Below are 22,958 nucleotides of genomic sequence, written 5' to 3' on the forward strand. Positions count from 1 at the left end.
TTGAAGTAAAAACACATCTGACTTTATATCTTTTAAAAGGGACAAGACACTCTCTGCTCTAGTGGAGGCTCTCACACTCCTAACATTGATAGTTGAAATAGTGAGAGCCATGAGCAGTGTAGGTTTTAAAAGACAGGTATATAATTAAAAGACCATGAAGATAAAACAAAAAGACTACATAAATAAAAGATTAAAAAGGCATTTTAAAAATCACATAATTTCTTGTGACACCTGCTCCTCTTTTACCCCCACTGATCTGGGGTTAGGAGGTTGGCCGGTGTCTCCAGCCTCCAGGCCTACAGAGCGAAGCTCTTGTAGAGTCCTGGGTGTGGATGTCTTTAGCTTAAAATGAAGAAAAGACACCTCATTGGGGGATTCATCGGGCCACAGCCGATCCAGACCTTCCGAAGAGGAACTGTCTGGATCCTGTGTAGCCCTCTGTTTCTTCTCTGCCAGTTCTGGCAGAGGAGACCCCGCGGGCCTTTTGCCCACTTGAGCATTGGGGAGCGAGCCATCAGACCCACTCCCACTGGAGGCCACACTCACCTCCGGCACCGTGATCAAGGAGGAAGTGCTTTCTTCCTCCTCTAGCTGCTGCTGCCCAACCATTTCCTTTTCCTGTGCTAATTGGGAGGGGGTGGCCTCCAGTTCCTGCTCTGACTCTGCCCGGATGTTAGCTCCGCCCTCTGATTCTTGGCCAATCCCTGGGGCTGGCTGAAGATTTGAATCTCCCGCCAAAACCCCAGGGACCGCCCCCTCCTCCTCCCCTACTTTCTCCTTCTCCTTCTCCTTCTCCCCCTCACCATGCTGCCTGGCAGCCATTTTGTTAGCTTTTAGCTTGTTGGCAAAAGATTTGGGGCAATCTCTGTAGAGATGGGAAGATTCTCCACAAAGATTACACCGTCTGCCATTGGTACACTCCTCAAAAGTGTGCCCAATTTCTCTACACTTCCCACACACGATTTCCTGGCACGCTTCAGCTAGATGCCCAAACTTGCCGCACTTGCGACAGAGTTTGGGCATTCCTTGGTAATAAATGTAGCCGCGATTTTCGCCCAACACTATCATAGACGGTATCTGTCTCAGGCCTAGGTAACTGCTCGGGTCTTCCCATTGTTTAATGGGAATTCGCCACGAGCAGTTCCAAATGCCGTCCTCGTCCAAAACCTTAATAGGGGGGCTTTTCACGGTGCAAAATCTGGCCAGCCATGTAACAATGTCCTCTCCAGTCACAGTTTCATTGAACATTCTGACAATCACCACCTTGTGAGAATTGTCAGAAAGTTTCTCAACTTTAAACATGGAGAACTGGTCTTTAACAGTCTCAAGCCTAGTCCAAAAATCTTTCAAGAGGGAAGCCGAGCAAAAGCTAACGTCAAATCCTTTATTTCCGGGCAGAGTCATTAAGCAGTTCAGGTCTTTGGGCGAGAAGTTGAGGGTCTTTTGGATTAGCTTCCTGGAGAAGTCCAACCTAGACATCTCCAGGAGCTTCCCCTCGACTTCTCTGAATAAAAGGCGCACACTGTGGTGCCTCCGCATGCCGGCACGTACAGCCGACATGCTTGGAGGCACCGGGTGGCCGATAAAACTCTTAAAACAATAAATACAAATAAATAAATAAAACCACTAAAAACAGCAAAAAGGAAAAAAGAGATTGTACTTACCTTAGAAGTTGAAGAATGAGTCCCAAAGCGAGACAGACAGAGTCTACGGTCCAAGACTCACGCGACAAAACCCGGGATCCGTACAATCTACTCTCTAGCGTTAAGAACCAGGGTCACAAAGACCAAGATCTCAGGACGCGAGAGAGTCGACCGCTGTCTTAGCCAAAAGGCCGAGAAGCGATAACCCGAACAGGCCACCCCGTGCGGGACCGCCCCTTGGTTAGTAACTAGCTACTACACGGTGACTACTTTGCAAGAAAAACGAAAAAGAAAAAAGGCAAAGAAAGAAAGAAAGAACAACAAATAAATACAATTCAATTAACCACACCCACCTGCACAAGCTCCAGCGAGTGACCGAAGGCACGAATCTGTCTTTCAAACTTGGAGAGAAAAAGCAGCTCCGCCAAGGCGGAGCCTTCAAAAAATAGGCAAAACTCGTCAACGTTCCCCTCCACGGAAATCTTTAGTAAAAGGCGAAAGATTTATACGTGAATGAAGAGAAACCCGAGCTATACCTGACAGCACCCCGACCTCTCGACGCCCACCGAGGGCCAAGGTTGCTAGAGGAGGGCAGGGATGATTGAGAGGCGAAGCAAACTCCTCCTTGTTTCTCCTGTCCTGTCAGCTCCTCCTCAAATTAAGCTGGCCACGTGCTGACTTTAACCTGAAATAAGAAACACAAGGCAACAGGCATGCGTCAGTTGTAGATGCTCATCTCCACAGACACAGACAAAGTCCGAAGAAGAAGAAGAAGAAGGAGAGAGAGAGAGAGAGAGAGAGAGAGAGAGAGAAAGAAAAAAAAAAAAAAAAAAAAAAAAAAAAAAAAAAAAGAACAAAAACGGAGGGAAAACCAAAAGCACTCGAAAAGAACACCTCCCCCACAGACTCGGTCACATTACTTCAGCTTTCTTTTTACTGTTTGAAGGAGGTGCACCGTTCCTGGAGGTACTGCAATACCAGGTCGATGCGTGGAGCGGAAGGAGCAAGCTCCTCTTCCAGCCCCCTGTTCCAAAAATCAATTTAATATATAGTCCTCATATAGAGGACGTATCAGATATTAAACTGATAAGAACAGATACTACACTTGATCTTAGCCAAAAGGCCGAGAAGCGATAACCCGAACAGGCCACCCCGTGCGGGACCGCCCCTTGGTTAGTAACTAGCTACTACACGGTGACTACTTTGCAAGAAAAACGAAAAAGAAAAAAGGCAAAGAAAGAAAGAAAGAACAACAAATAAATACAATTCAATTAACCACACCCACCTGCACAAGCTCCAGCGAGTGACCGAAGGCACGAATCTGTCTTTCAAACTTGGAGAGAAAAAGCAGCTCCGCCAAGGCGGAGCCTTCAAAAAATAGGCAAAACTCGTCAACGTTCCCCTCCACGGAAATCTTTAGTAAAAGGCGAAAGATTTATACGTGAATGAAGAGAAACCCGAGCTATACCTGACAGCACCCCGACCTCTCGACGCCCACCGAGGGCCAAGGTTGCTAGAGGAGGGCAGGGATGATTGAGAGGCGAAGCAAACTCCTCCTTGTTTCTCCTGTCCTGTCAGCTCCTCCTCAAATTAAGCTGGCCACGTGCTGACTTTAACCTGAAATAAGAAACACAAGGCAACAGGCATGCGTCAGTTGTAGATGCTCATCTCCACAGACACAGACAAAGTCCGAAGAAGAAGAAGAAGAAGGAGAGAGAGAGAGAGAGAGAGAGAGAGAGAAAGAAAAAAAAAAAAAAAAAAAAAAAAAAAAAAAAAAAAAGAACAAAAACGGAGGGAAAACCAAAAGCACTCGAAAAGAACACCTCCCCCACAGACTCGGTCACATTACTTCAGCTTTCTTTTTACTGTTTGAAGGAGGTGCACCGTTCCTGGAGGTACTGCAATACCAGGTCGATGCGTGGAGCGGAAGGAGCAAGCTCCTCTTCCAGCCCCCTGTTCCAAAAATCAATTTAATATATAGTCCTCATATAGAGGACGTATCAGATATTAAACTGATAAGAACAGATTTTTTTCTTTCGAAAAAAGTTTTATTGTCACAATTTCAAATAATTTCCATTTCATTCATTTTACAACATTTTTAAAGCTTTTCTTTTTACAATCATATTTCATCTTAATAAATAATTTCATAAAACCAATACACACATAAGATCATTTTTACACATAAAAGTCAGTTAAGAGCAAAAATCAGTAAAAACATTCAATAAAAGCTTTCGTGTGTATGTGTGTGTAAAAGTCCAGTTAGGTTTTCTTTAAAAAGTGAAATACAATTACAATAAAAGCTTATACAAGTTTCAATAAATAAATGGAATAAATAAGACAATAAATGTTCAATAAATAAATAAATAAACAAATAAATATTCATTCAGTAAAATCAGTTCAGTTTAAAAGTCTTTGCTAAAACAGTCTCTTTGTGCAGGACCGGGATGAGCCACTATCAAGCTGGCACCACCTCGCTCCCCAGAAGTCGCGATGCTTCAGTGTCCGGGCTCAGCGGAGATCCTCCCCTGTGCCCGCTGCTCCTTTCTTGGTTGCGGTCTTGCCGGGTGCATCTACGGGAGCCAGCGACCGTGGTGGTCTGGACCCCCCTGCGTGTGACCCCGGTCCCCTCCTCCGAATGTCGGCGTGCGGTGTCCCCTGCAGCGATGATGTGACCAGCGCAGAAAGAGCGTGCAGGGGCACCGTCACTCGTTTCCCCACCAGCAGGTTGCGGGAGGTCCACAGGGCGGCCTTCACGCCGTTAAGGGTGAGCCAGAGCGCTGTGAACTCTGCAGCTGGTAGTCGGTCTATGCCCTGGCCCACCCCGTTTACCGCTAGCCGGTAAACAGACGGCTGGACCTCCCCTGCTGGCAGGCTCGGGCATTGCAGGGGACCGGTTATGGCCCACAGGTCCCTCGCCACACTGCACTCCCAGAGCACGTGCCTCACGGTCTCTGGTTCGCCACACCCCGGCCGTGGGCACGTGGGGTTGGATGCCATTCCCCGGGAGTGCATCACGGCCCTGACCGGGAGGATCTCATGAGCCGCCATCCACGACAGGTCTTTGTGCTTGTTCTGGAGAGCGGGGTGGGCTGCGTTCCTCCAAACTGCCTTGGCCTCACTTAGTGTGAGGCCGGGAACTGGGCTCACCTCTTCCCGGTCCTGCACAAGAGAGACAAGAGATTTTGCTTTAGTTAAAACAGTAAAATCTTCCTTTTCCAAATCATATTTTCTTAAAAACTTCCTAATAAAATCATATTCTTTAGAAAGATTAAAAGAGACGGGTGTTCTTAAATCGAGTTGTAAAATCTTTATGCTTCGCAAGTACGACCCCATCCAGAACTTTGCCATTGCGGCGGTCTTGTTGTCTCTGGAGGGGTTCGTCGCATACTTTATGTGTAAAGCAGCGAACTTGCTTCCTAAAAACAGGTGGGGGTCTGGGAGCCCTTTTCCTCCATTCTCCTTCCTCTTCTTCACCACCGCCCTCCTCAGCCTCTCCCACTTGGACCCCCACAGGAAATAAAACACCGCTCTCTCCAATCCTAAAAGAAAAAACCTAGGGGGACTAAAAACAGAACACAACAGTAAAAGCAAGGGTAAAATCACCGCTTTGATAATTAAAACCTTGCCCTCTATCGTCAGCTGTCTTAGTCCCCAAAAGCCCAACCGTTGCCTGACTTTCCCTAACGTGTCAGTCCAGTTGCCCCGTCCGCCACCCTCTTTGTCAAATTTAATACCTAAAATTTTTATATCTTTGTCTTTAAAATCCAGATCCAAGTCGGCGCCTATGTTTCCCCAAGGTCCAAAGAGCTGGGCCTCGGACTTGCTCCTATTGAGCTTAGCGCCCGAGGCCCTTCCATACCAGTCAGTCAAGTCCAGTGCTCTTTGGACCGATAAAACGTCGGAACATAAAAGCGTAACGTCGTCCATGTACAAAGTACAGGTCGCCGTCAGTCCGCCTGGCAAGTCCAGTCCTTTGATCCATTTATCCTTTCTCAAGATCTGCGCCAGTGGCTCAATGCACGCAACATACAGGAGCGGGGATAACGAACACCCTTGGCGGACGCCAGAGCGAACTCTGATCGCCTTTGTGAGGTGCCCGTTTACAAGAATTTGGCTGCTTATATCTGTGTAAAGCAGACCCACCCACTTTAAAAACCTCCCAGGGAAACCCATTTTTTGCAGTACCTGGAGCAGGTACTGGTGCGAGACCCGATCGAAGGCTTTTTCAAAGTCTAAATTTAGGACTATGAGCCGAATGTTTCTATCTCTCGCAAAACAGATGGCGTCTCTGACCAACACTAGGCTGTCGGTGATCCTCCTTCCTGGCACGGCGCAGGCTTGATCCGGGTGGATCACGTCCTCTAAAACAGTCGACATACGTCTGGATAAAAGTTTACTAAAAAGTTTACAATCAAAATTTAAAAGGGAAATCGGTCTCCAGTTTTTTAGGTCGGTCTTGTCACCTTTCTTAAAAAGTAAAGTGACTATCCCTACTCTAAAACTGTCTGGAAGTCGGTCAAACTTTTCAAATTCATTAAAAACAGTCAGGATGTCCGTTGATAAAATGTCCCAAAAGGTCAAATAAAATTCGACGGGGAGTCCATCCTCTCCCGGAGTCTTACCCTTTTTAAAACCTTTAAGACATTTTAAAGTTTCCTCACCTGTAAAATTTCCTGTTAAAACATCCTGACACTTTATTTGTTTTTCTAAAAAGTTTAAAACCTCTTCCATTGTTTTATTTTGCACACTTTTTTCATTATAAAGATCTTCATAAAAACATTCAATTTCTTTTAAAATCCCCTCTGTCTTTATTTCTTCCCTCCCCTCTTTTGTTATTTTTGTGATCCCTCCCCCCTTAGATAAAATTTTCTTAAAAAAGTATCGTGTGCATTTCTCACCTTCTTCGACCTCTTTTTCTTTACTTCTTAAAATTGTTCCTTTACTTTTTATTTCATTTAAAACCGACATTTCCCTTTTAACTTCTTTTATTTCTTCACTAAAATCAATGCCTTTATTTAAAAGGTTAAAATATCTTTGTAGTCTTTTTTGCAGCCCCATCATGCGTCGTCTCTCTTTATTCTTTTTTAATCTTCCTATCTTTTTAAAAAACGTCTTCGTCCTTTGTTTAACCATTTCCCACCACTGTGCTCGTGAGTCAAAACAGTCTTGGAGGGTCTGCCAGAGACTGTACTGCTCCCTGTAGCTCTTAACTATTTCTTCATCTTGTAACAGGGAGCAGTTCAGTCTCCACAGCCCTCCCCCTACAGTCACACCGGTGGGGAGAGACAGGGTGCATGATAGCAGGAGGTGATCAGAAAAACAGAGGGGGGTCAGTGTTGCATCAGTTGGCGGGCAGTCTCTTGTAAAAATGTAGTCGATGCGGGAGGCTCGGGCGCAATCACCACTGAACCAGGTGAAGCCCTCCTCCTCTGGATGCATTTTTTTAAAGCAGTCGACTAACTTAAAATCTTTAACTAACCCCTGCAATAAAACTGATGTCTTGTCTAATTTAAAATCCTCCCCTACTCTTTTCCTATCTTTTTTAGATAAAACACAATTAAAATCCCCTCCCACCACTAAAGGTACCCTCCCCAGCATGTGGGGCTGCAGGTCTTCTAAAAGTTTATACCTATCATTTTTATCGTTAAAACCATACACATTAAGAATGTTAAAATCCCTTCCTAAAAAGGTCAAATTTACTAAAAGAGCCCGTCCATCCCTCACCACAGTGCTGCCCTTCACCAAGATGTGAGGGTTCTTTATTAAAATAGCAACACCGTCGGCTCTGTTGTAGTGTGAACCGCTCCAGAGAGAGGGACCGGCAGCCCAACGCTGCTCCCAATCTCTGTACGTCTTCAGGAACGGTAAAGCACACTCTTGTAGTAAAAACACATCTGACTTTATATCTTTTAAAAGGGACAAGACACTCTCTGCTCTAGTGGAGGCTCTCACACTCCTAACATTGATAGTTGAAATAGTAAGAGCCATGAGCAGTGTAGGTTTTAAAAGACAGGTATGTGATTAAAAGACCATGAAAAATAAAACAAAAAGACTACATTAATAAAAGATTAAAAAGGCATTTTAAAAATCACATAATTTCCTGTGACACCTGCTCCTCTTTTACCCCCACTGTTCTGGGGTTAGGAGGTTGGCCGGTGTCTCCAGCCTCCAGGCCTACAGAGCGAAGCTCTTGTAGAGTCCTGGGTGTGGATGTCTTTAGCTTAAAATGTAGGAAAGACACCTCATTGGGGGATTCATCGGGCCACAGCCGATCCAGACCTTCCGAGGAGGAACTGTCTGGATCCTGTGTTGCCCTCTGTTTCTTCTCTGCCAGTTCTGGCAGAGGAGACCCCGCGGGCCTTTTGCCCACTTGAGCATTGGGGAGCGAGCCATCAGACCCACTCCCACTGGAGGCCACACTCACCTCCGGAACCGTAATCAGGGAGGAAGTGCTTTCTTCCTCCTCTTGCTGCTGCTGCCCAACCGTTTCCTTATCCTGTACTAATTGGGAGGGGGTGGCCTCCAGTCCCTGCTGTGACTCTGCCCGGACGTTAGCTCCGCCCTCTGATTCTTGGCCAATCCCTGGGGCTGGCTGAAGATTCGAATCTCCCGCCAAAACCCCAGGGACCGCCCCCTCCTCCTCCCCTACTTTCTCCTTCTCCTTCTCCCCCTCACCATGCTGCCTGGCGGCCATTTTGCTAGCTTTTAACTTGTTGGCAAAAGATTTGGGGCAATCTCTGTAGAGATGGGAAGATTCTCCACAAAGATTACACCGTCTGCCATTGGTACACTCCTCAAAAGTGTGCCCAATTTCTCTGCACTTCCCACAAACGATTTCCTGGCACGCTTCAGCTAGATGCCCAAACTTGCCGCACTTGCGACAGAGTTTGGGCATTCCTTGGTAATAAATGTAGCCCCGATTTTCACCCAACACTATCATGGACGGTATTTGTCTCAAGCCTAGGTAGCTGCTCGGGTCTTCCCATTGTTTAATGGGAATTCGCCACGAGCAGTTCCAAATGCCGTCCTCGTCCAAAACCTTAATAGGTGGGCTTTTCACGGTGCAAAATCTGGCCAGCCATGTAACAATGTCCTCTCCAGTCACAGTTTCATTGAACATTCTGACAATCACCACCTTGTGGGAATTGTCAGAAAGTTTCTCAACTTTAAACATGGAGAACTGGTCTTTAACAGTCTCAAGCCTAGTCCAAAAATCTTTCAAGAGGGAAGCCGAGCAAAAGCTAACGTCGAAACCTTTATTTCCGGGCAGAGTCATCAAGCAGTTCAGGTCTTTCGGGGAGAAGTTGAGGGTCTTTTGAATTAGCTTCCTGGAGAAGTCCAACCTAGACATCTCCAGGAGCTTCCCCTCGACTTCTCTGAATAAAAGGCGCACACTGTGGTGCCTCCGCATGCCGGCACGAACAGCCGACATGCTTGGAGGCACCGGGTGGCCGATAAAACTTTTAAAACAATAAATACAAATAAATAGATAAAACCACTAAAACAGCAAAAAGAAGAAAAAAAGAGATTGTACTTACCTTTGAAGTTTGAAGAATGAGTCCCAAAGCGAGACAGACAGAGTCTACGGTCCAAGACTCATGCAGCAAAACCTGGGATCCGTACAATCTCCTCTCCTGCGTTAAAGATCAAGGTCACAAAGGCCAGGATCTTGGGACGCAAAAGAGTCGACCGCTGTCTTAGCCAAAAGGCCGAGAAGCGATAACCCGAACAGGCCACCCCGTGCGGGACCGCCCCTTGGTTAGTAACTAGCTACTACACGGTGACTACTTTGCAAGAAAAACGAAAAAGAAAAAAGGCAAAGAAAGAAAGAAAGAACAACAAATAAATACAATTCAATTAACCACACCCACCTGCACAAGCTCCAGCGAGTGACCGAAGGCACGAATCTGTCTTTCAAACTTGGAGAGAAAAAGCAGCTCCGCCAAGGCGGAGTCTTCAAAAAATAGGCAAAACTCGTCAACGTTCCCCTCCACGGAAATCTTTAGTAAAAGGCGAAAGATTTATACGTGAATGAAGAGAAACCCGAGCTATACCTGACAGCACCCCGACCTCTCGACGCCCACCGAGGGCCAAGGTTGCTAGAGGAGGGCAGGGATGATTGAGAGGCGAAGCAAACTCCTCCTTGTTTCTCCTGTCCTGTCAGCTCCTCCTCAAATTAAGCTGGCCACGTGCTGACTTTAACCTGAAATAAGAAACACAAGGCAACAGGCATGCGTCAGTTGTAGATGCTCATCTCCACAGACACAGACAAAGTCCGAAGAAGAAGAAGAAGAAGGAGAGAGAGAGAGAGAGAGAGAGAGAGAGAGAGAAAGAAAAAAAAAAAAAAAAAAAAAAAAAAAAAAAAAAAAGAACAAAAACGGAGGGAAAACCAAAAGCACTCGAAAAGAACACCTCCCCCACAGACTCGGTCACATTACTTCAGCTTTCTTTTTACTGTTTGAAGGAGGTGCACCGTTCCTGGAGGTACTGCAATACCAGGTCGATGCGTGGAGCGGAAGGAGCAAGCTCCTCTTCCAGCCCCCTGTTCCAAAAATCAATTTAATATATAGTCCTCATATAGAGGACGTATCAGATATTAAACTGATAAGAACAGATTTTTTTTCTTTCGAAAAAAGTTTTATTGTCACAATTTCAGTTCAGTTCCATTTCATTCATTTCACAACATTTTTGAAACTTTTCTTTTTACAATCATATTTCATCTTAATAAATAATACACACATAAAATCATTTTTTACACATAAAAGTCAGTTAAGAGCGAAGATCAGTAAAAACATTCAATAAAAGCTTTCGTGTGTGTGTGTGTGTAAAAGTCCAGTTTGGTTTTCTTTTAAAAAGTGAAATACAATTACAATAAAAGCTTATACAAGTTTCAATAAATAAATGGAATAAATAAGACAATACAGACTCAATAGATAAATAAATAAACAAACAAATAAATATTCAACAAATAAAATCCGTTCAGTTTAAAAGTCTTTGCTAAAACAGTCTCTTTGTGCAGGACCGGGGTGAGCCACTATCAAGCTGGCACCACCTCGCTCCCCAGAAGTCGCGATGCTTCAGTGTCGGGGCTCAGCGGAGATCCTCCCCTGTGCCCGCTGCTCCTTTCTTGTTTACGGTCTTGCCGGGTGCATCTACGGGAGCCAGCGACCGTGGTGGTCTGGACCCCCCTGCGTGTGACCCCGGTCCCCTCCTCCGAATGTCGGCGTGCGGTGTCCCCTGCAGCGATGATGTAACCAGCGCAGATAGAGCGTGCAGGGGCACCGTCACTCGCTTCCCCACCAGCAGGTTGCGGGAGGTCCACAGGGCGGCCTTCACGCCGTTAAGGGTGAGCCAGAGCGCTGTGAACTCTTCAGCTGGTAGTCGGTCTATGCCCTGGCCCACCCCGTTTACCGCTAGCCGGTAAACAGACGGCTGGACCTCCCCTGCTGGCAGGCTCGGGCATTGCAGGGGACCGGTTATGGCCCACAGGTCCCTCGCCACGCTGCACTCCCAGAGCACGTGCCTCACGGTCTCTGGTTCGCCACACCCAGGCCGTGGGCACGTGGGGTTGGATGCCATTCCCCGGGAGTGCATCACGGCCCTGACCGGGAGGATCTCATGGGCCGCCATCCACGACAGATCTTTATGCTTATTCTGGAGAGCGGGGTGGGCTGCGTTCCTCCAAACTGCCTTGGCCTCACTTAGTGTGAGGCCGGGAACTGGGCTCACCTCTTCCCGGTCCTGCACAAGAGAGACAAGACATTTTGCGTTAGTTAAAACCGTTAAATCCTCTTTTTCTAAATCATATTTTCTTAAAAACTTTCTAATAAAATCATATTCTTTAGAAAGATTAAAAGAGACGGGTGTTCTTAAATCGAGTTGTAAAATCTTTATGCTTCGCAAGTACGACCCCATCCAGAACTTTGCCATAGCGGCGGTCTTGTTGTCTCTGGAGGGGTTCGTCGCATACTTTATGTGTAAAGCAGCGAACTTGCTTCCTAAAAACAGGTGGGGGTCTGGGAGCCCTTTCCCTCCGTTCTCTTTCCTTTTCTTTACCACCGCCCTCCTCAGCCTCTCCCACTTGGACCCCCACAGGAAATAAAACACCGCTCTCTCCAATCCTAAAAGAAAAAACTTTGGGGGACTAAAAACAGAACACAACAGTAAAAGCAAAGGTAAAATGACAGCTTTGATTATTAAAACTTTGCCCTCTATCGTCAGCTGTCTTAGTCCCCAAAAACCCAACCGTTGCCTGACTTTCCCTAGCGCGTCAGTCCAGTTGCCCCGTCCGCCACCCTCTTTGTCAAATTTAATACCTAAAATTTTAATATCTTTGTCTTTAAAATCCAAATCCAGGTCAGCGCCTATGTTTCCCCAAGGTCCAAAGAGCTGGGCCTCGGACTTGCTCCTATTGAGCTTAGCGCCCGAGGCCCTTCCATACCAGTCAGTCAAGTCCAGTGCTCTTTGGACCGATAAAACGTCGGAACATAAAAGCGTGACGTCGTCCATATACAAAGTACAGGTCGCCGTCAGTCCGCCTGGCAAGTCCAGTCCTTTGATCCATTTATCCTTTCTCAAGATCTGCGCCAGTGGCTCAATGCACGCAACGTACAGGAGCGGAGATAACGAACACCCTTGGCGGACGCCAGAGCGAACTCTGATCGCCTTTGTGAGGTGCCCGTTTACCAGAATTCGACTGCTTATGTCTGTGTAAAGCAGACCCACCCACTTTAAAAACCTCCCGGGGAAACCCATTTTTTGCAGTACCTGGAGCAGGTACTGGTGCGAGACCCGATCGAAGGCTTTTTCAAAGTCTAAATTTAGGACTATAAGCCGAATGTTTCTGTCTCTCGCAAAACAGATGGCGTCTCTGACCAACACTAGGCTGTCGGTGATCCTCCTTCCTGGCACGGCGCAGGCTTGATCCGGGTGGATCACGTCCTCTAAAACAGTCGACATACGTCTAGATAAAAGTTTACTAAAAAGTTTACAATCCACATTTAAAAGGGTAATAGGTCTCCAATTTTTTAGGTCAGTCTTGTCGCCTTTCTTAAAAAGTAAGGTAACTATCCCTGATCTAAAACTGTCTGGGAGTCGGTCATACTTTTCAAATTCGTTAAAAACAGTCAGAATGTCCGTTGATAAAATATCCCAAAAGGTCAAATAAAATTCCACGGGGAGTCCATCCTCTCCCGGAGTCTTACACTTTTTAAAACCTTTAAGACATTTTAAAATTTCCTCACCTGTAAAATTTATTGTTAAAACATCCTGACTTTTTATTTGTTTTTCTAAAAAGTTTAAGACTTCCTCCGTAGTTTTAGTGTGCACACTTTTCTCATTATAAAGATCTTCATAAAAACTTTCCACTTCTTTTAAAATCCCATCTGTCTTTATTTCTTCCCTCCCTTCTTTTATTATTTTTGTAATCCCTCCCCCCCTAGATAAAATTTTCTTAAAAAAGTAACGTGTGCATTTTTCTCCTTCATCAACCTCTTTTTCTTTACTTCTTAAAATTGTACCTTTACTTTTTATTTCGTTTAAAACTGACATTTCCCTTTTAACTTCTTTTATTTCTTCACTAAAATCCATGCCTCTGTGTAAAAGGTTAAAATATCTCTGTAGTCTTTTTTGCAGCCCCATCATGCGTCGTCTCTCTCTATTCTTTTTTTCTTTCCCTATCTTTTTAAAAAACGTCTTTGTCCTATGTTTAACCATTTCCCACCACCGTGCCCGTGAGTCAAAACAGTCTTGGAGGGTCTGCCAGAGACTGTACTGCTCCCTGTAGCTCTTAACTATTTCTTCATCTTGTAACAGGGAGCAGTTCAGTCTCCACAGCCCTCCCCCTACAGTCACACCGGTGGGGAGAGACAGGGTGCACGATAGCATGAGGTGATCAGAAAAACAGAGGGGGGTCAATGTTGCATCAGTTGGCAGGCAGTCTCTTGTAAAAATGTAGTCGATGCGGGAGGCTCGGGCGCAGTCACCACTGAACCAGGTGAAGCCCTCCTCCTCTGGATGCATTTTCCTGTAACAGTCGACTAACTTAAAATCCTTAGCTAAGCCCTGCAATAAAACTGACGTCTTGTCTAATTTAAAATCGTCCCCTACTCTTTTCCTATCTTTTCTTGATAAAACGCAATTAAAATCCCCTCCCACTACTAATGGCACCCTCCCCAGCATGTGGGGCTGCAGGTCTTCTAAAAGTTTATACCTGTCGTTTTTATCATTAAAACCATACACGTTAAGAATGTTAAAATCCCTTCCTAAAAAAGTCAAATTTGCTAAAAGAGCCCGTCCATCCCTCACCACAGTGCTGCCCTTCACCAAGATGTGAGGGTTCTTTATTAAAATAGCAACACCGTCGGCTCTGTTGTAGTGTGAACCGCTCCAGAGAGAGGGACCGGCAGCCCAGCGCTGCTCCCAATCTCTGTACGTCTTCAGGAACGGTAAAGCACACTCTTGGAGTAAAAACACATCTGACTTTATATCTTTTAAAAGGGACAAGACACTCTCTGCTCTAGTGGAGGCTCTCACACTCCTAACATTGATAGTTGAAATAGTGAGAGCCATGAGCAGTGTAGGTTTTAAAAGACAGGTATGTAATTAAAAAACCATAAAAATAAAACAAAAAGAATACACAAATAAAAGATTAAAAAGGCATTTTAAAAATCACATAATTTCTTGTGATACCTGCTCCTCTTTTACCCCCACTGTTCTGGGGTTAGGAGGTTGGCCGGTGTCTCCAGCCTCCAGGCCTACAGAGCGAAGCTCTTGTAGAGTCCTGGGTGTGGATGTCTTTAACTGAAAATGTAGGAAAGACACCTCATTAGGGGACTCATCAGGCCACAGACGATCCAGACCTTCCGAAGAGGAACTGCCTGGATCCTGTGTTGCCTTCTGTTTCTTCTCTGCCAGTTCTGGCAGAGGAGACCCCGCGGGCCTTTTGCCCACTTGAGCATTGGGGAGCGAGCCGTCAGACCCACTCCCACTGGAGGCCACACTCACCTCCGGCACCGTGATCAGGGAGGAAGTGCTTTCTTCCTCCTCTTGCTGTTGCTGCCCAACCGTTTCATGTGCTAATTGGGAGGGGGTGGCCTCCAGTTCCTGCTCTGACTCCACCCGGATGTTAGCTCCGCCCTCTGTATCTTGGCCAATCCCTGGGGCTGGCTGAAGATTCAAATCTCCCGCCAAAACCTCAGGGACCGCCCCCTCCTCCTCCCCTTTCTTCTCCTTCTCCTTTTCCTTCTCCCCCTCACCATGCTGCCTGGCGGCCATTTTGCTTGCTTTAAGCTTGTTGGCAAACGACTTGGGGCAATCTCTGTAGAGATGGGATGATTCTCCACAAAGATTACACCGTCTGCCATTGGTACACTCCTCAAAAGTGTGCCCAATTTCTCTGCACTTCCCACAAACGATTTCCTGGCACGCTTCAGCTAGGTGTCCAAACTTGCCGCACTTACGACAAAGTTTGGGCATCCCTTGGTAATATATGTAGCCCCGATTTTCACCCAACACTATCATGGACGGTATCTGTCTCAGGCCTAGGTAACTGCTCGGGTCTTCCCATTGTTTAATGGGAACTCTCCACGAGCAGTTCCAAATGCCGTCCTCGTCCAATACCTTAACAGGTGGGCTTTTGACGGTGCAAAATCTTGCCAGCCATGTTACAATGTCCTCTCCAGTTACGGTTTCATTGAACATTCTGACAATCACCACCTTGTGAGAATTGTCAGAAAGTTTCTCCACCTTAAACATGGAGAACTGGTCCTTAACATTTTCAAGCCTAGTCCAGAAATCTTTTAGCAGAGAAGCCGAGCAGAAGCTAACATCAAAACCTTTGTTACCGGGCAGAGTCAAGAGGCAGTTCAAATCAGTCGGTTTAAAAGAGAGAGTTTTCTGGATTAGCTTCCTGGAGAAGTCCAAACGGGACATCCCCAGGAGCTTACCATCAACTTCTCTAAAAAGAAGGCGCACGCTATGGTGCCTCCGCATGCCGGCACGAACAGCCGACATGCTTGGAGGCACCTGGTGGCCAATAAAACACTTAAAACAATAAATACAAATAAATAAGTAAAAACACTAAAACCAGCAAAGAAGAAAAAAAAGATTGCACTTACCTTAGAACCTTGATAATGAGCCCTAGCGCCAGACCGAAAGAGTCTACCATCCAAGACTCAGCACCAAAAACCTAGGGATCCGTACAATCTCCTCTCTTGCGGGTGAGACCAGGGTCACAAAGACCAAGATCATGAAACGCAAAAGAGTCGACCGCTGTCTTAGCCAAAAGGCCGAGAAGCGATCCTGATAAGAAACAGATACTACACTTGATCTTAGCCAAAAGGCCGAGAAGCGATAACCCGAACAGGCCACCCCGTGCGGGACCGCCCCTTGGTTAGTAACTAGCTACTACACGGTGACTACTTTGCAAGAAAAACGAAAAAGAAAAAAGGCAAAGAAAGAAAGAAAGAACAACAAATAAATACAATTCAATTAACCACACCCACCTGCACAAGCTCCAGCGAGTGACCGAAGGCACGAATCTGTCTTTCAAACTTGGAGAGAAAAAGCAGCTCCGCCAAGGCGGAGCCTTCAAAAAATAGGCAAAACTCGTCAACGTTCCCCTCCACGGAAATCTTTAGTAAAAGGCGAAAGATTTATACGTGAATGAAGAGAAACCCGAGCTATACCTGACAGCACCCCGACCTCTCGACGCCCACCGAGGGCCAAGGTTGCTAGAGGAGGGCAAGGATGATTGAGAGGCGAAGCAAACTCCTCCTTGTTTCTCCTGTCCTGTCAGCTCCTCCTCAAATTAAGCTGGCCACGTGCTGACTTTAACCTGAAATAAGAAACACAAGGCAACAGGCATGCGTCAGTTGTAGATGCTCATCTCCACAGACACAGACAAAGTCCGAAGAAGAAGAAGAAGAAGGAGAGAGAGAGAGAGAGAGAGAGAGAGAGAGAGAGAAAGAAAAAAAAAAAAAAAAAAAAAAAAAAAAAAAAAAAAAGAACAAAAACGGAGGGAAAACCAAAAGCACTCGAAAAGAACACCTCCCCCACAGACTCGGTCACATTACTTCAGCTTTCTTTTTACTGTTTGAAGGAGGTGCACCGTTCCTGGAGGTACTGCAATACCAGGTCGATGCGTGGAGCGGAAGGAGCAAGCTCCTCTTCCAGCCCCCTGTTCCAAAAATCAATTTAATATATAGTCCTCATATAGAGGACGTATCAGATATTAAACTGATAAGAACAGATACTACACTTGATCTTAGCCAAAAGGCCGAGAAGCGATAACCCGAACAGGCCACCCCGTGCGGGACCGCCCCTTGGTTAGTAACTAGCTACTACACGGTGACTACTTTGCAAGAAAAACGAAAAAGAAAAAAGGCAAAGAAAGAAAGAAAGAACAACAAATAAATACAATTCAATTAACCACACCCACCTGCACAAGCTCCAGCGAGTGACCGAAGGCACGAATCTGTCTTTCAAACTTGGAGAGAAAAAGCAGCTCCGCCAAGGCGGAGCCTTCAAAAAATAGGCAAAACTCGTCAACGTTCCCCTCCACGGAAATCTTTAGTAAAAGGCGAAAGATTTATACGTGAATGAAGAGAAACCCGAGCTATACCTGACAGCACCCCGACCTCTCGACGCCCACCGAGGGCCAAGGTTGCTAGAGGAGGGCAGGGATGATTGAGAGGCGAAGCAAACTCCTCCTTGTTTCTCCTGTCCTGTCAGCTCCTCCTCAAATTAAGCTGGCCACGTGCTGACTTTAACCTGAAATAAGAAACACAAGGCAACAGGCATGCGTCAGTTGTAGATGCTCATCTCCACAGACACAGACAAAGTCCGAAGAAGAAGAAGAAGAAGGAGAGAGAGAGAGAGAGAGAGAGAGAGAGAGAAAGAAAAAAAAAAAAAAAAAAAAAAAAAAAAAAAAAAAGAACAAAAACGGAGGGAAAACCAAAAGCACTCGAAAAGAACACCTCCCCCACAGACTCGGTCACATTACTTCAGCTTTCTTTTTACTGTTTGAAGGAGGTGCACCGTTCCTGGAGGTACTGCAATACCAGGTCGATGCGTGGAGCGGAAGGAGCAAGCTCCTCTTCCAGCCCCCTGTTCCAAAAATCAATTTAATATATAGTCCTCATATAGAGGACGTATCAGATATTAAACTGATAAGAACAGATACTACACTTGATCTTAGCCAAAAGGCCGAGAAGCGATAACCCGAACAGGCCACCCCGTGCGGGACCGCCCCTTGGTTAGTAACTAGCTACTACACGGTGACTACTTTGCAAGAAAAACGAAAAAGAAAAAAGGCAAAGAAAGAAAGAAAGAACAACAAATAAATACAATTCAATTAACCACACCCACCTGCACAAGCTCCAGCGAGTGACCGAAGGCACGAATCTGTCTTTCAAACTTGGAGAGAAAAAGCAGCTCCGCCAAGGCGGAGCCTTCAAAAAATAGGCAAAACTCGTCAACGTTCCCCTCCACGGAAATCTTTAGTAAAAGGCGAAAGATTTATACGTGAATGAAGAGAAACCCGAGCTATACCTGACAGCACCCCGACCTCTCGACGCCCACCGAGGGCCAAGGTTGCTAGAGGAGGGCAGGGATGATTGAGAGGCGAAGCAAACTCCTCCTTGTTTCTCCTGTCCTGTCAGCTCCTCCTCAAATTAAGCTGGCCACGTGCTGACTTTAACCTGAAATAAGAAACACAAGGCAACAGGCATGCGTCAGTTGTAGATGCTCATCTCCACAGACACAGACAAAGTCCGAAGAAGAAGAAGAAGAAGGAGAGAGAGAGAGAGAGAGAGAGAGAGAGAGAGAGAGAAAGAAAAAAAAAAAAAAAAAAAAAAAAAAAAAAAAAAAAAAGAACAAAAACGGAGGGAAAACCAAAAGCACTCGAAAAGAACACCTCCCCCACAGACTCGGTCACATTACTTCAGCTTTCTTTTTACTGTTTGAAGGAGGTGCACCGTTCCTGGAGGTACTGCAATACCAGGTCGATGCGTGGAGCGGAAGGAGCAAGCTCCTCTTCCAGCCCCCTGTTCCAAAAATCAATTTAATATATAGTCCTCATATAGAGGACGTATCAGATATTAAACTGATAAGAACAGATACTACACTTGATCTTAGCCAAAAGGCCGAGAAGCGATAACCCGAACAGGCCACCCCGTGCGGGACCGCCCCTTGGTTAGTAACTAGCTACTACACGGTGACTACTTTGCAAGAAAAACGAAAAAGAAAAAAGGCAAAGAAAGAAAGAAAGAACAACAAATAAATACAATTCAATTAACCACACCCACCTGCACAAGCTCCAGCGAGTGACCGAAGGCACGAATCTGTCTTTCAAACTTGGAGAGAAAAAGCAGCTCCGCCAAGGCGGAGCCTTCAAAAAATAGGCAAAACTCGTCAACGTTCCCCTCCACGGAAATCTTTAGTAAAAGGCGAAAGATTTATACGTGAATGAAGAGAAACCCGAGCTATACCTGACAGCACCCCGACCTCTCGACGCCCACCGAGGGCCAAGGTTGCTAGAGGAGGGCAGGGATGATTGAGAGGCGAAGCAAACTCCTCCTTGTTTCTCCTGTCCTGTCAGCTCCTCCTCAAATTAAGCTGGCCACGTGCTGACTTTAACCTGAAATAAGAAACACAAGGCAACAGGCATGCGTCAGTTGTAGATGCTCATCTCCACAGACACAGACAAAGTCCGAAGAAGAAGAAGAAGAAGGAGAGAGAGAGAGAGAGAGAGAGAGAGAGAGAAAGAAAAAAAAAAAAAAAAAAAAAAAAAAAAAAAAAAAGAACAAAAACGGAGGGAAAACCAAAAGCACTCGAAAAGAACACCTCCCCCACAGACTCGGTCACATTACTTCAGCTTTCTTTTTACTGTTTGAAGGAGGTGCACCGTTCCTGGAGGTACTGCAATACCAGGTCGATGCGTGGAGCGGAAGGAGCAAGCTCCTCTTCCAGCCCCCTGTTCCAAAAATCAATTTAATATATAGTCCTCATATAGAGGACGTATCAGATATTAAACTGATAAGAACAGATACTACACTTGATCTTAGCCAAAAGGCCGAGAAGCGATAACCCGAACAGGCCACCCCGTGCGGGACCGCCCCTTGGTTAGTAACTAGCTACTACACGGTGACTACTTTGCAAGAAAAACGAAAAAGAAAAAAGGCAAAGAAAGAAAGAAAGAACAACAAATAAATACAATTCAATTAACCACACCCACCTGCACAAGCTCCAGCGAGTGACCGAAGGCACGAATCTGTCTTTCAAACTTGGAGAGAAAAAGCAGCTCCGCCAAGGCGGAGTCTTCAAAAAATAGGCAAAACTCGTCAACGTTCCCCTCCACGGAAATCTTTAGTAAAAGGCGAAAGATTTATACGTGAATGAAGAGAAACCCGAGCTATACCTGACAGCACCCCGACCTCTCGACGCCCACCGAGGGCCAAGGTTGCTAGAGGAGGGCAGGGATGATTGAGAGGCGAAGCAAACTCCTCCTTGTTTCTCCTGTCCTGTCAGCTCCTCCTCAAATTAAGCTGGCCACGTGCTGACTTTAACCTGAAATAAGAAACACAAGGCAACAGGCATGCGTCAGTTGTAGATGCTCATCTCCACAGACACAGACAAAGTCCGAAGAAGAAGAAGAAGAAGGAGAGAGAGAGAGAGAGAGAGAGAGAGAGAGAGAAAGAAAAAAAAAAAAAAAAAAAAAAAAAAAAAAAAAAAAAGAACAAAAACGGAGGGAAAACCAAAAGCACTCGAAAAGAACACCTCCCCCACAGACTCGGTCACATTACTTCAGCTTTCTTTTTACTGTTTGAAGGAGGTGCACCGTTCCTGGAGGTACTGCAATACCAGGTCGATGCGTGGAGCAGAAGGAGCAAGCTCCTCTTCCAGCCCCCTGTTCCAAAAATCAATTTAATATATAGTCCTCATATAGAGGACGTATCAGATATTAAACTGATAAGAACAGATTTTTTTTCTTTCGAAAAAAGTTTTATTGTCACAATTTCAAATAATTTCCATTTCATTCATTTCACAACATTTTTGAAGCTTTTCTTTTGACAATCATATTTCATCTTAATAAATAATACACACATAAAATCATTTTTTACACATAAAAGTCAGTTAAGAGTGAAGATCAGTAAAAACATTCAATAAAAGCTTTCATGTGTGTGTGTGTGTGTAAAAGTCCAGTTTGGTTGTCTTTAAAAAGTGAAATACAATTACAATAAAAGCTTATCCACGGTTCAAATAAATAAATGGAATAAATAAGACAATAAATAATCAATCAATAAATAAATAAATATTCAACAAATAAAATCAGTTCAGTTTAAAAGTCTTTGCTAAAACAGTCTCTTTGTGCAGGACCGGGGTGAGCCACTATCAAGCTGGCACCACCTCGCTCCCCAGAAGTCGCGATTCTTCAGTGTCGGGGCTCAGCGGAGATCCTCCCCTGTGCCCGCTGCTCCTTTCTTGGTTGCGGTCTTGCCGGGTGCATCTACGGGAGCCAGTGACCGTGGTGGTCTGGACCCCCCTGCGTGTGACCCCGGTCCCCTCCTCCGAATGTCGGCGTGCGGTGTCCCCTGCAGCGATGATGTGACCAGCGCAGATAGAGCGTGCAGGGGCACCGTCACTCGCTTCCCCACCAGCAGGTTGCGGGAGGTCCACAGGGCGGCCTTCACGCCGTTAAGGGTGAGCCAGAGCGCTGTGAATTCTGCAGCTGGTAGTCGGTCTATGCCCTGGCCCACCCCGTTTACCGCTAGCCGGTAAACAGACGGCTGGACCTCCCCTGCTGGCAGGCTCGGGCATTGCAGGGGACCGGTTATGGCCCACAGGTCCCTCGCCACACTGCACTCCCAGAGCACGTGCCTCACGGTCTCTGGTTCGCCACACCCCGGCCGTGGGCACGTGGGGTTGGATGCCATTCCCCGGGAGTGCATCACGGCCCTGACCGGGAGGATCTCATGGGCCGCCATCCACGACAGGTCTTTGTGCTTGTTCTGGAGAGCGGGGTGGGCTGCGTTCCTCCAAACTGCCTTGGCCTCACTTAGTGTGAGGCCTGGAACTGGGCTCACCTCTTCCCGGTCCTGCACAAGAGAGACAAGAGATTTCGCGTTAGTTAAAACAGTAAAATCTTCTTTCTCTAAATCATATTTTCTTAAAAACTTTCTAATAAAATCATATTCTTTAGAAAGATTAAAAGAGACTGGTGTTCTTAAATCCAATTGTAAAATCTTTAAGCTACGCAAGTACGACCCCATCCAGAACTTTGCCATAGCGGCGGTCTTGTTGTCTCTGGAGGGATTCGTCGCATACTTTATGTGTAAAGCAGCGAACTTGCTTCCTAAAAACAGGTGGGGGTCTGGGAGCCCTTTTCCTCCATTCTCCTTTCTCTTCTTCATCACCGCCCTCCTCAGCCTCTCCCACTTGGACCCCCACAGGAAATAAAACACAGCTCTCTCCAATCCTAAAAGAAAAAACTTTGGGGGACTAAAAACAGAACACAACAGTAAAAGCAAAGGTAAAATAACAGCTTTGATTATTAAAACCTTGCCCTCTATCGTCAGCTGTCTTAGTCCCCAGAAACCCAAACGTTGCCTGACTTTCCCTAACGCGTCAGTCCAGTTTCCCCGTCCGCCACCCTCTTCGTCAAATTTGATTCCTAAAATTTTGATATCTTTGTCTTTAAAATCCAAATCCAAGTCGGCGCCTATGTTTCCCCAGGGTCCAAAGAGCTGGGCCTCGGACTTGCTCCTATTGAGCTTAGCGCCCGAGGCCCTTCCATACCAGTCAGTCAAGTCCAGTGCTCTTTGGACCGATAAAACGTCGGAACATAAAAGCGTAACGTCGTCCATGTACAAAGTACAGGTCGCCGTCAGTCCGCCTGGCAAGTCCAGTCCTTTGATCCATTTGTCCTTTCTCAAGATCTGCGCCAGTGGCTCAATGCATGCAACGTACAGGAGCGGAGATAACGAACACCCTTGGCGGACGCCAGAGCGAACTCTGATCGCCTTTGTGAGGTGCCCGTTTACCAGAATTCGACTGCTTATATCTGTGTAAAGCAGGCCCACCCACTTTAAAAACCTCCCAGGGAAACCCATTTTTTGCAGTACCTGGAGCAGGTACTGGTGCGAGACCCGATCGAAGGCTTTTTCAAAGTCTAAATTTAGGACTATGAGCCGAATGTTTCTGTCTCTCGCAAAACAGATGGCGTCTCTGACCAACACTAGGCTGTCGGTGATCCTCCTTCCTGGCACGGCGCAGGCTTGATCCGGGTGGATCACGTCCTCTAAAACAGTCGACATA

General features: G+C 46.1%; 13 non-coding genes and 4 pseudogenes across 13 annotated transcripts; all 17 read right to left on the reverse strand.

The window, feature by feature from the left end:
• Positions 1 to 2,060: 2,060 nt before the first annotated feature.
• LOC140548503 (U5 spliceosomal RNA) lies at positions 2,061 to 2,175 on the reverse strand. The gene has a single exon (XR_011978709.1). It is a non-coding gene; the product is annotated as a U5 spliceosomal RNA (small nuclear RNA).
• A 412-nt stretch (positions 2,176 to 2,587) lies between these two features.
• On the reverse strand, positions 2,588 to 2,778 carry LOC140548327 (U2 spliceosomal RNA). Its single transcript, XR_011978583.1, has one exon. It is a non-coding gene; the product is annotated as a U2 spliceosomal RNA (small nuclear RNA).
• A 214-nt stretch (positions 2,779 to 2,992) lies between these two features.
• On the reverse strand, positions 2,993 to 3,107 carry LOC140548504 (U5 spliceosomal RNA). Its single transcript, XR_011978710.1, has one exon. It is a non-coding gene; the product is annotated as a U5 spliceosomal RNA (small nuclear RNA).
• A 409-nt stretch (positions 3,108 to 3,516) lies between these two features.
• LOC140548449 (U2 spliceosomal RNA) lies at positions 3,517 to 3,693 on the reverse strand (annotated as a pseudogene).
• A 5,885-nt stretch (positions 3,694 to 9,578) lies between these two features.
• On the reverse strand, positions 9,579 to 9,693 carry LOC140548715 (U5 spliceosomal RNA). Its single transcript, XR_011978912.1, has one exon. It is a non-coding gene; the product is annotated as a U5 spliceosomal RNA (small nuclear RNA).
• Positions 9,694 to 10,105: 412 nt separating this feature from the next.
• LOC140548460 (U2 spliceosomal RNA) lies at positions 10,106 to 10,283 on the reverse strand (annotated as a pseudogene).
• Positions 10,284 to 15,901: 5,618 nt separating this feature from the next.
• LOC140548482 (U2 spliceosomal RNA) lies at positions 15,902 to 15,997 on the reverse strand (annotated as a pseudogene).
• Positions 15,998 to 16,211: 214 nt separating this feature from the next.
• On the reverse strand, positions 16,212 to 16,326 carry LOC140548505 (U5 spliceosomal RNA). The gene has a single exon (XR_011978711.1). It is a non-coding gene; the product is annotated as a U5 spliceosomal RNA (small nuclear RNA).
• A 415-nt stretch (positions 16,327 to 16,741) lies between these two features.
• On the reverse strand, positions 16,742 to 16,932 carry LOC140548339 (U2 spliceosomal RNA). The gene has a single exon (XR_011978594.1). It is a non-coding gene; the product is annotated as a U2 spliceosomal RNA (small nuclear RNA).
• Positions 16,933 to 17,146: 214 nt separating this feature from the next.
• LOC140548506 (U5 spliceosomal RNA) lies at positions 17,147 to 17,261 on the reverse strand. The gene has a single exon (XR_011978712.1). It is a non-coding gene; the product is annotated as a U5 spliceosomal RNA (small nuclear RNA).
• Positions 17,262 to 17,670: 409 nt separating this feature from the next.
• On the reverse strand, positions 17,671 to 17,861 carry LOC140548350 (U2 spliceosomal RNA). The gene has a single exon (XR_011978605.1). It is a non-coding gene; the product is annotated as a U2 spliceosomal RNA (small nuclear RNA).
• A 214-nt stretch (positions 17,862 to 18,075) lies between these two features.
• On the reverse strand, positions 18,076 to 18,190 carry LOC140548507 (U5 spliceosomal RNA). The gene has a single exon (XR_011978713.1). It is a non-coding gene; the product is annotated as a U5 spliceosomal RNA (small nuclear RNA).
• A 418-nt stretch (positions 18,191 to 18,608) lies between these two features.
• On the reverse strand, positions 18,609 to 18,799 carry LOC140548361 (U2 spliceosomal RNA). Its single transcript, XR_011978616.1, has one exon. It is a non-coding gene; the product is annotated as a U2 spliceosomal RNA (small nuclear RNA).
• Positions 18,800 to 19,013: 214 nt separating this feature from the next.
• On the reverse strand, positions 19,014 to 19,128 carry LOC140548508 (U5 spliceosomal RNA). Its single transcript, XR_011978714.1, has one exon. It is a non-coding gene; the product is annotated as a U5 spliceosomal RNA (small nuclear RNA).
• Positions 19,129 to 19,537: 409 nt separating this feature from the next.
• Positions 19,538 to 19,728, reverse strand: LOC140548373 (U2 spliceosomal RNA). The gene has a single exon (XR_011978627.1). It is a non-coding gene; the product is annotated as a U2 spliceosomal RNA (small nuclear RNA).
• A 214-nt stretch (positions 19,729 to 19,942) lies between these two features.
• On the reverse strand, positions 19,943 to 20,057 carry LOC140548716 (U5 spliceosomal RNA). Its single transcript, XR_011978913.1, has one exon. It is a non-coding gene; the product is annotated as a U5 spliceosomal RNA (small nuclear RNA).
• Positions 20,058 to 20,470: 413 nt separating this feature from the next.
• Positions 20,471 to 20,648, reverse strand: LOC140548442 (U2 spliceosomal RNA; annotated as a pseudogene).
• Positions 20,649 to 22,958: the final 2,310 nt, after the last annotated feature.

Source organism: Salminus brasiliensis, chromosome 25 (genome assembly GCF_030463535.1).
Source record: "Salminus brasiliensis chromosome 25, fSalBra1.hap2, whole genome shotgun sequence".
Lineage (NCBI taxonomy): Eukaryota > Metazoa > Chordata > Actinopteri > Characiformes > Bryconidae > Salminus > Salminus brasiliensis.